The following is an 8,976-nucleotide window of genomic DNA, read 5'->3' as shown; positions in this document are numbered from 1 at the left end:
GTGAGAAGTCAGGTTGTGTGCCATAATTTCCTTCCATTGCCTCCCACCATAATGGCATAAGGAGCTATTTTGTTTTCCCTTCCTGTAAATTGAGAGTGTATGCCTTTACCAGGCAAAGAAGTAGAGGTAGACAGAAAAGCTAATCAGCCAACACTAGGAGGGACTGTGATGTGTTATTCCTCCCAAGGCTAGCAATGGCCGATCAAGAACACCTCCTATTCTGTATAAGTCTGAGAAAAACCTAGGCCAGAGGAGAAAGCTAGAGCCTCAGCAGGATCAGAGAGAATTCTGTTGACTGATTCTAGAAAGGGGCTGTTTGCCATCCCCCACTAGTTGTAAGAATTGTCTTTTGTTTTATTGATCTGCTGGTATAAGTATTGTTTTCTGTTTGTTTATTATTTTGATTATTATTATTTTGATTTCAACAAACCCCATTTATTGCTTCCAAATCCTGAAAGAATCATTGCCATTTTGGTAAAACATTCGGCAAAACACAAATCAGCCACAGTTTGATCACACACCCTACCCATTGTGTCAGCATGGACTCATGGGTACTGCAGACTGACAAATTTTTAGAAAGCTATGCAGTTATTCCATGCCAAATCAACAAACTTGATTGCAGCAACAGCATGGATTTTGGTGAAAATGTGCAGTCATACATTTTGAAATGTGTCAGTCATTTTTTTTAAAAAAAATCCTATTCCATGCTGCTCTAAAAATGTGTTCACAGTCTCATTTCCCATGAAATGTGTGCTCTTTTTGCCATAGAATGAGATGTGCTCTATCTTCAGTAATCATTAAGGCCTGAAGTGCAAAATCTTCCATAAATGTAGATTGAAGTATGCCAACCTTTGCAGAAATGCAGGAATAACTGATGGTAAAACAGAATTTCCCATTTTTCTGGAATTTCCGTGCCAATTATCTGCCATATGCAAGTAGATCAAACAATGAGTTTTATGTGAATTCAACTACTAGTGAACAGTTTATCTGGCATGTTTCATTGTAATAGTTTCATGCACATAAGATACTTTGGGATGTCAAAGTCCTAAGAAATGCAAAACTGCCTCACTCCCCATCCCAATCAACAAGAATGCAAGGTACTATAATGTTCAAAATGCTCTTATTTGGTCATTTAGCATGGGTTTAGTAACTCATAAATTATCTGGCAGAACACAGTATTCCTATAGAGTAAACATTTGTTATCACACATGAGATCCTCAGAGACAGAGAGAGATCTTATACTCTTCTAGGTACTTTGGCCATCTCAATGCAGAGATTCTGCTTCTTTTCAGTATCTAACACTGCATTTTTCCTAGTCACAATCTTCTCCCTTTCTCCAACAAGGAAGTTCAGTTCTTCTAATCTCTAATGGATGCAACGCTCAAGGCCCATCAAGGTAATATCTGCAGTCATCAAGACAAATTTCCTTTCCTTTCCCCATATAGGAAAGACAGAGGCAAGTCCACAGAATAGGCATGCTGCAGCCAAGTGACTCCCTGTCTCTACAGGCCTGAAATGGTATGTGGAGGGGGAGATTCTGGCACCACAGCCCTGATCCATTTGTTCCTCTATTGCTGCAGCTGCTCTTTAGAGTCAAATAAACTAGATGGGGTCATTATGAACTCTAATTATGTACAGTTTGACCATGAGGAAAAGGCAAACTGGGACAGAGAACAGATAGAAAGCTGCAGAGGAATGGATAAGTACATAAAAAGAACTTCAAAATCCTTGGCAGCATAGCTCCAAAGCTCCAATACTGGCCCATTCTGCACAGCACACTTTAAGCCAGCGATGCTGAGCATTCACACCAATTGGCGCTGAAACAGCTTGGGGCCCCATTATTCTACACTGCATGACCTTGAGGCAATTTGGTGTTTGCTGACAAGATGTGCCTGTTTGGAGCTGCCTTTTGTGGGGGCTGAAGCAATGTCATTTAAAAAATTTTTTTGCATGAGTCATAACGTTGCAATGTTGGAACCCATTCGTTCCCCCTTTGTATTTGCTGATTGGGCTGTCACTGGAGAGGCAATTGGTGGTGGAGTTCTTGTTCTTTTTCTTGTTCCACTCTTATTTTTTTAAAAGCCAGGCCAGGAAAGTGTTAAGAAGCTGCTGCTTCATCCCCTTCCAGCAGCTTTCCTGCCACTTTGTTTCCCAAAGGGCTGTACAAAACGATTGGTTTTTTTTCTCATTGACATTAGGAGAAGCCTGAGGGGGGAGGGGAAAACAGCCATTTAACCCTTTCCTGGCTTTTAAAGCCCGGAGGAATTAGCGGTAACATTACAACTCATTCCTGGCTTTGGAAAAAAAATGAGAATGTGTGCATATCCCAAGGGAGAAAGGGAAAAGCAGCCATTTTAACCCTTTCCTGGCTTTTAAAGCCAACGGAATAAGCAGCAACATTAGTACTCATTCCTGGCTTTAGGAAAAAAAGAGTGTGCGCGCATACCCAGGAGGAAAAAAGTGAATGGAGAAGCAGCCTTATAATCCTTACCTTGCTTTAATGATAAAATAGCAGAAAAGGAGTTCAGAGACCTGAGGAGAGTGGGAATGGTTACCAGTGGACAGACCAATCAGCTCCTGGGGGAAAGGAAGAGGGGGTCATGAGAAGCAGAACGGGAGTATGGTGTTTCACACAGACATAACACGCAATAGCGATGACTAAGCATCAGCTTCAAAAATAAATTGCAGAATGTGTGCAGGGGAAAAATACGGAGAAAAGATGGACAAATATATATGTTTCCCATGTAGGGTTGCCAGGTCCCCTGGAGCCCAAACGGGGGGTTTGCCAGGTACCTTTACTCCCCCGGTGGGAGCTTGGGAGCCTGGCACTTATCTTGCTGCTCGGGGTTTTCCATGCGTGTGCTGTGCACGCGCACGCTCCTAGCTTGCATGATGATGTCACTTCCAGAAGTGATGTCATTGTGTGGGGGTCAAAGGCCAGCCAGGAGCACTCTTGCACTCACCAAGGGCTGGAACGGGCCCTGTGGGGCACGATTCTTCCCCAAACAGGCACGCTGTGGGTGCAGGAGCACTTGGCTCAAGGCCCGCAGTGCAGCTCAGCTCAGGGTGCACGGCTTGGCTTGGCTTGCGCCGTGCACCCCAAGGTTAGCTGAGCCACGTTGTGCGCCCCAAGCTGTGCACCTGAGCCGAGCTGATGGTGCATGGCTTGACTTGGCTATGGGCGCACAGTGCGGCTCGGGGCATGTGGTACAGCTTGACTTGGCTTGGGGTGCGCAGCACGGCTCAGGGGGCGCACCTCGGGGGAGCGCACCTCCCGCCACCCAAGTAAGTGGGCATGGGGGGGGAAGGGTGGGAGCAGGGGATCCCCCACCCCCGGCGGGGGAATGGTAACCCTAGTCCCATGACTACCTTAGATTCTGGAAATGAAGAGAACATGGGAAGCACAATGGAGTACGATTTGCTGAAAAATGGCCATGCGGAATGGACCAATAATTTATAACAATTGAAGCAGGTATCCTCATTGTCCTTCAGGCCTATTCCAAAGGATTGTTCATTTCCTTTTCTCTTTGTTAATCTTATGCAGCTGCCTTTTTGAGTGCCACTGTTCCCAGAGCTGTACTTCCCAGGCAGTAATTCCATTTTGGTGTGGTGGTTAAGAGCGGCAGGACTCTAATCTGGAGAACCAGGATTTAAAAAAAAATAAATAAAAGTTTTATTTGAAAAAGAAATAGAAATAACAATAGAATGTGCATAGAAACTTATACAGAATACAAAGCACCACATTTAAACTACAGTTATGCTGCAACAGAAAAATATATTTGAAATATATGGCAATACAACTTGCTTATGTCAAAGTTCTCTTCTCCCTTTCGTTGATTGCTTATACCCAACCTTTAATATCAATAGTTTTTAATCAATTATTTCTTCCATAATTTATACTCGACATTTATTAAGGTCTCTATTTCCATACTAACTACGCTTTGTTTTTCTTAGTTTTGAGCTAGGTAATCAAAGAAATCCTTCCACTTTTTCTGGAATTCCGATATCGATCTATTATGAACATAGGAAGTTAATTTAGCCATCGGTGCGTATTCATACAGTTTGTCTATCCACTCAGGCATATCAGGACAAGATTCTATCTTCCATTTTGCTGTATATAATACTCTCGCAGCTGTCGCCATATACTGGAGGAGTTCTACTTGTTCTTTTGCAACATTACTCGGTAGAATATTTAATAGCATATTTTTCAGGTTCAACTCAAACCTGAGCTTGAAAATCTTCTGCATCTCTTCATGTATTTTTATCCAATATCTTCATGCTTCATTCCCCACTCTTCCTCTTGAAGCCAGCTGAGTAATGAATTTAAACCACTGCAGTCTTAAACACAAGGAATCAGACTTAGTAACATTAAATGTAGATAAAGCATTCAATAGATTAGAAATCCCATTTTTGAAAACGGTTTTAAAATCAATGGGCTTTAGACCTAACTTATGGTCAATATACACCCTTTATTTAAATCCAAATGCTGAAATTAAAATTAATAAATATAGATCAGAGAACCTCACTCTAATGAGGGGAACCAGGCCGGGGTGCCCTTTGTCACCTATTTTATTTGCTCTATCTCTTGAACAATACTCCAGGACCAGACGATCAAAGGGATTTCAGTCAAAAACATAAACTAAATTAAGCTTATTTGCAGATGACATGATACTATCCAGTCATTGCATGGTCTGGAAAGCAATATGCAAAGTTTTTCTTTAGTATCAGGGCTTACTGTAAATAAAGCAAAAACAGAACTATATCCAATTTATCTTCCCCCAGAGACTCGCAAGAAGCTTTCAGAAGAATTTCAATATAAGTGGGTGTCTAAAATGTGGAAGCGCTTAGGTATAAATATACCTATAGATTTGAAACACCTTTTGGATTACAACTAAACCCCTTATTATATAAGTTAATATATTAAAGGGAAACCACCTTATCATGGCTAAAAAGAATTGAACTCATAAAATCAATCATCCCCCCCCCATTTTTATTTCTATTCCAAAACTTACCAATAGCAAGACAACAAAAAAATCAATCAGCAGCAATCTTTATTGGCATTACATCCATATTAACAAAAACACTCAACGCAATCAGAACTCAGTCTACAAATACATAACTCGCCTCATAGATGAAGAAATCAAATAATGGTAGACAAGGCTGAACAATCTCATCTGATACAATAAAAAAAATCATTTTTTTCTTTTTGACACGCCCTACGAAACAAGGTGAATTGAGACTTCCAAACTTGAACCAATACTACATAGCAGCCCTGGTGAAAAATATCTTAACTTATACAACCAAAATAAATCAGTAGACTGGTTACAAATCGAACAATCTTATGTTATACCTAATAACTTATAAGAACAAATATGAAATAAACCAAAAGAAAGAGCTGAAAACATTAAAGCCATTTTATTATCAACTTTAAACCTTTGGGATAAATATAGAAACATTCTAGCACCAGGAACATCCCCAGTCACAACATTTTTAGACCAACGGTAGCTTGAGCTGGGAAAGAGCCCTGAGTCATATAAAAACCTAGAGGGGAAAAAATAAACAGGCTATGTGACATCATCCAGAAAGGACAAATAATTTCAATATCTCAATTAAAACAATATGACTTCAAACCACCATGGGTACAACACCAGCAATTTCACCATATGGTGACTAAAATGGAACTAACAAAAATTATTGAGAAAGAACTTACACCCTTTGAAATAGTATTTAAAATAACACTAATAGACCTAAAAGATTTATCTAAATATTATATAAACAAATAATGAAAACTGGTCAAGGATCACACCACAGCAAAAAGAATGGCAAAAAGACTGTAATATAACAATAAATCAAAAACAATAGGAATCAATCTGGACTTCAAATATTTATTCCTCCAAATCACTAAATATCAGACTGCAGACATTCAAACTAACCACTGGATGGTAACTCACATCACTAAATCTACAGTACTATAAAACTGGTAATAATAACTTGAGATGCTGGAAAAGATGTGGAATGACAGGTACCTCTTTACATTGCTGGTGGTCATGTACAAAAATTCAGACCTTCTGGAATACAATTATAAAAACAATAGAGATTATAATTGGCAACATTATCCCAAACAAGCCTGAAGTAATACAATTATACCTCTGGAACAACTCAATACTAGGGAGCCCACCATGGTGGCACCCCAAGTGGGAGCAGGCTGAGCCTTGGTGGGGGGTGGGAGGAAAGGTGGGAGAAGGGCCCCTGAGGGTTGGGGGGCATTTTGCATGCAAAATGCCACCCCTGGCAAGACAAGCCTCCCCCAGCTGTAAGTGGTAGAGATAAGAGCACCTACTTGGGGTGGCCATGAAATGCCCCCCCCAAGTGGGAGCAGGCTTAGCCTTGGTGGGGGGTGGGAGGAAAGGTGGGAGAAGGGCCCCTGAGGGTAGGAGTGCATTTTGCATGCGAAATGCCACCCCTGGCAAAGGAAGCCTTCCTCTTCATTTTTCCCCATAGGAAAAAATGAATGAAGATGAGCAGCAGCAACCTAAAGCTATGGCTTTTTTTAGGAGAGGATAGGGGGACCTGGTTTGGGGGGCCATAACATGCCCCCCCAAAGTCCAATCGTTCTGAAACTGGGGGGGTTGTTAGAGAGGAGTTAGAGGAAGGCCCCCACCAATTTTGGTTTGATTCGGTGGGAAAATGCCTCCCCCAGGCTTCAGAGAAGCCTGGGGGAGGCTTTTTCCCATTGAAAAAAACCCCGAATCAATCCGAATCAATCTGAATCGGTAAACCCGAATCGGCTGGGCAATTCGGGTTTCTGCTAAACCCGAATCGGCCTCTCGATTCAGGTTTAGCAGATTCGGATAATTTGAATCAGGGTGCCTTTGCACACCCCTACTCAATACTGGCTCCTAGAAAAGAATTAACAGCACTCCTATTGATAGCAGCCAAATTCTTGATAGCACAGATGTGGAAATCGAACAAATTACCAACTATAACACAATGGAAAAACAAAATCTGGTACATGATAGTAATGGACAAAATAGCAGACCAATTAACAATAAATGACAATCCAACTTTTCAATCCAATTTTCTAGAAAAATGGTTTCCATATTTTGACCACATCTCAAATGATACATAAAAGATTGCTCTACTGAAAAAATACATGGACTTTGTATTTTATTAAACTCTGTAAAGCATTTGCCTCTCAATATGAGATTACTATAATATTTTTGTAAACTGCACTCTAGTTTAACTATTGAATATGGATTAAGTTGTTATATGTTAAATGTTATATATTAAAAAATAAAAAGTTTTAAAAAATTGATCAACTCATTTTGTTCAAAATGTAGATGTACATTTTTTATTTAAATATAGAACCTATACTTTACACTTTGATCCTATCGTGTTCAAGTATGATTAGGCTGTGACAAAAACTTCTACACTTTCATATGGCTCAAGATTGCCTCATATTGCATCCAGGATCTTGGGTTTACATTAGAATGACCCATTCATTCTCATTCCACATTGGGCCACCTTGCCACACGTAATCCTTTTTTAAACAAAAGAAAACCACTTTGGACAGGACCAAATATTTATCATGGTAATTCAGAGTAATTAACAGCTACTTAGTGGTTAGGGCTATCATTTTGGTAGTTTTCTGACTGGTAAAGTTAGTTTATGACATCAGAAGTGCAGCTTTACATTGGATTGATTAAATCAACTAATCAATCTTGGAGAGGAAGTTGGCATAGGTTAGATTCCATTATCCATAAATATTGGGGGGGGGGGGTTGGATCTGATCTTTGTCTCCATTGGAACTGTGAATCTGGTGACCACGGGATGGAGGCTGATGACCCGCTCCATATTCTTGTTAATGCAAGGAACTCTGCACATACTCTGAGGAATCTACCACAGTCTAGGTAAAGTGTAACTAGCAAAGTTAGACCAACTGTATTGCTTTTATTTGAAAGTCTGTGTGCTGTGATATTGTGTGTATTTCCCCGTATTTGGTTTTCTCCCTTTTTTCTACCACTTTTTGAATCCAACCACCCTTCCCCACCCCGTCTGTCCCCCCCTACAAGAAACTTTCTTTTTATAAAAATATTTTTGACTTAGTTTAGTATAGTATATTTCTCTGGGATATTTCTCCTAATCTTTTCCCTACATGCCAGACTGCATGTATGGTACATGGTTTTCTATAAGGTATTCTCCAGGTTTTCTACCCTGTTGTTTCTATATTAGTCTAGTATTGCACTAAAAGGAAACCTTCTTAGCAAACCAGTCTAGATGTTCTCAGGAGATTCCTGAGGGGTGACAGCATTTACCAGGTTCTTTTCAAGGAACCCTTCATTTAAGAGAGTTTCCCAGCAAGGAAAGTCACCATCCCCTTTCCTTCCATCATATAGGAATATAGGGAGTTTTTCTAAGTGGGTTTACTTAGAAGTAAGTACCATTTTATTCAATGTGACTTGCAACAGTGTTAGTACAGCAGATACAGTAGGAGATCCAGTAGCAAATAGAATATGGCTGTAGATAAAACTGTATTGTTCTAAAAGTACTTCTTATGTTGCTTAAGAGTGCTTGAGAGTTTAGATTATTTTTTCAGATCTAAACATAATCACCTCTAGTTTATTATTAAAATTCATTTTAAGATGAATTTTTTAGTTTCAAAATGCTATTACTTCAGTCCTCATAGCAATTACTTTTAATGATAAAATCAGCCCATCTTGCCACTCCTGCAATCAAAAATTAGGTGGAAATCCAGAATACACATAGAATATTTCTATCAGCTCCCAAATTCAGACTTCTAATAACACACAAGGTGGTTACTTTAGTGTCATCTGGTATTGTATAAATACAAAAGAAGCAGAGCACCAATCAAAAACAATCAGAACTCACTGTGGAACATCATGGTTGCATCTGATTGGAGTTACTATGGTGAATGGAACTGTTTATATTCCTCCTCTAGTCAGGGGAAGGAACAAG

This window comes from Eublepharis macularius, chromosome 1, assembly GCF_028583425.1.
Source record: "Eublepharis macularius isolate TG4126 chromosome 1, MPM_Emac_v1.0, whole genome shotgun sequence".
NCBI lineage: Eukaryota > Metazoa > Chordata > Lepidosauria > Squamata > Eublepharidae > Eublepharis > Eublepharis macularius.
Note: the sequence above shows the minus strand (reverse complement) of the source record.